The following is a 3,093-nucleotide window of genomic DNA, read 5'->3' on the forward strand; positions in this document are numbered from 1 at the left end:
GTGCGAGGCTGGTAGAAGATCGTGTAGGGGGCCAGCTCGATGGCCTATTTCGCCACCCGGCCGGATGCATCCCGGCTGCCTATGATCTCGGCCAGCGGGGCGGTGCATACGACCCTGATGGGATGCTCTTGGAAGTAGGGCTTCAGCTTCCTGGCGGCGAAGTACACGCCGTAGCACATCTTCTGGTAGTGCGGGTAGTTCTGCTTTGAGGTAGACAGCACCTCGCTCAAATAGTACACCGGCCTCTGGACCGGCTGGGCTTGGCCCTCTTCTGGGCGTTGGACTACGATGACGGTGCTGACCACCCGGCTGGTTGCGGCAATGTAGAGGAGCATGGGCTCTTTCTCAGTCGGCGCCGCCAGGACAGGCGGCGTGGCCAGCATCTTCTTCAGCTCGTGAAAAGCTTGGTCGGCTTGGTCATTCCACTCGAAGTGGTTGGTCTTCTTCATGAGGCGGTAGAGGGGAAGAGCTTTCTCTCCGAGCCGGCTGATGAAGCGGTTCAGGGAGGCCAAGCTTCCGGTAAACTTCTGGACGTCTCGAAGCTTGGTGGGAATCGCCATTCTCTCAATGGCCTTGATCTTTACTGGGTTGCATTCGATGCCGCGTTCGGAGACCAGGAAGCCTAGGAGCTGGCCGGCTGGCACTCCGAACACGCATTTCTCGGGATTGAGCTTGATTTGGAACCGGCGTAGGTTCTCAAATGTTTCCTTGAGGTCTTCCAGCAAGGTACCGCGCTTCTCCGTCTTCACCACAATGTCATCTACATAGACGTGGGCATTTCTGCCGAGCTGCTTGAGGAGGCACTTTTGCATGCAACGCTGAAAAGTGGCACCGGCATTTCTCAAGCTGAATGTCATAGTCAGGTAGCAGAAGGCTCCGAATGGCGTGATGAAGGCGGTCTTCAGGCGGTCTGCCGGATCTAACTTTATCTGGTGGTATCCTGAGTAAGCATCCAAGAAGCTCAATAGCTCGCATCCGGCCGTGGAGTCTATCACTTGGTCAATCCTTGGCAGGGCAAAGGGATCTTTGGGGCAGGCCTTGTTGAGGCTCGTGTAGTCTATGCACATGCGCCACTTGTTGTTCTTCTTTAGCACGAGGACCGGGTTGGCGAGCCACTCTGGAAAGAAAACTTCCATAATGAAGCCGGCTGCCAGAAGCCGGGCTATCTCCTCTCCTACAATCCTTCTCTTCTCCTCCAACAGTCGGCGGAGGGGTTGTTTGACTGGTTTTGCGTCTTCTCGGATGTGTAGTTTGTGCTTGGCGAATTCCTTCGGAACACCCGGCATGTCCTTGGAGGACCATGCAAAGATGTCCCGATTCTCACGGAGGAAATCGGCGAGCTCGCCTTCCTATTTGCTGTTTAAGTTTGCCCCAATGACGGCAAACCTCTCTGGGTGCTCGAGGTCAAGAGGTATCTTCTTCGTCTCATTGGCCGGCTGGAAAGATCCTTGAGCATCATGCTCCATGGGATCGGTGGACAAGGCCGACTGTTTGCCGGCCATGGCCACGACTCGGTCCAACATCTTCTTTTCTTCAGCAATCACAAGGGACTCGGCCAGCCGGCTGCTGGCTTCTGCGCACTCGGAGGACTTCTTGTAATCGCCGGCTATGGTGATGATGCCCTTGCTGCTCGGCATCTTCATCTTGAGGTATGCATAGTGGGGAACTGCCATGAACCTGGACAACGCAGGTCGGCCAAGCAATGCATGGTAGGGGCTCTCCAAGTCCACCACTTGAAACCAGATTGCCTCCCAGCGGAAATGCTCCTTCTCCCCAAAAAGTACATCAATCTTGATCTTGCCAATGGGGGCGCAGGACAGGCCGGGTATGATGCCATGGAACACAGTCCGAGTAGGCATGAGTTGCTTCGTCTTAACATTCAGCTTCTCCAGGGTGTCACGGTACAGGATGTTGATGCTGCTCCCGCCGTCTATCAGCACGCGGGAGAAACGGGCGGCGCGTCTATCCGTTGCAAGGGTGACATCCAAAACCAACGCATAAGAGCCGGGAGACGGCATCACCTCTGGGTGGTCGTCCCGGCTCCAGCTGATAGGTTTTTCTGACCAGTGCATGTGCTCGGCGGGGTTGGCAGCGACCATGCTGACTTCTTGGTGCTCTCGGCGTTTGCTGCGCTGGTCTTCGGGCTGGCTTGTAAAGATGACATAGGCGGCATGCTCGTCGGGGAACTCATCGTGCACGGCTCCGACTGCGGGCCGAGCGGTCGGTGGCTACGGAGCCGGAGGTGGTGGACCAGCAGGCGGAGGCGGCGCGAGCCCTTCGCCTTTGGAGATTCGGGTGAGCCAGTGGCACTTCCGGGTCGTGTGGTTGGACGGCTTCGCGCCGCTGTGGAACTTGCACGGGGCGTCGAGAGTCTGCTCGTAGGAGAAGGCCGGCTGCCAAGCCGGCTTGCCGCCCCTCTGCTTCTTGGGTGCGGGCCGCCCTTCGGGCTGCTCGTCTTCGACTGTGGCCACCTGCCGACTGGTGGAGGGCGGCACGGGGCCCTTGCGCTTGTCGTCGTTCTGGTGTGGGTGTCGGCTGGAGTCCCCAGCCGGCGTCTTGGGCCCTGGGTTGAGTACCTTCCCGGACACGTCTACCCGGAGTTCGGTCTTCATTGAGGAGTCGGCGGTGGCGTACTTGTCCGCTATGCCCAGAAGCTCGTCGAGGGTAGTCGGCTCGTCGCAGAGGAGCTTGTGCTTGAGGAGGGTGCCTTCTCGGCACCCGGCAGTGAAGTATTCTATGGCTTGCACCTCGTGCACCACTTCGCAAGAGTTGCGGAGCTCAGCCCAACGCGTGAGGTAGTCGTGAGTGGACTCGGCGGGGCCTTGTACGCACAAGGAGAGCTGTCTGGGCTTGGGAGCCCGCTTGTAGGTGCTGGTGAAGTTGCGGACGAGCGCTTCTGTGAAGTCTAGCCAGCTGTTGATGCTGTATGTCTTGAGGCTGTTGAGCCAGGTCCGCGCCGTGCCCTGCAGCTACGTACTTCACGACAATGCGCCTGTTGCCGTTGGCTATGCTAACCGCCGTGGAGTAGTCGATCAACCAATCTTCTGGCTTCACGGAGCCGTTGTACTTGGGCGTGTCTCTTGGGAGCGAGAA

The sequence above is a fragment of the Triticum urartu genome, chromosome 4 (genome assembly GCF_003073215.2).
Source record: "Triticum urartu cultivar G1812 chromosome 4, Tu2.1, whole genome shotgun sequence".
NCBI classification, from domain to species: Eukaryota; Viridiplantae; Streptophyta; class Magnoliopsida; order Poales; family Poaceae; genus Triticum; species Triticum urartu.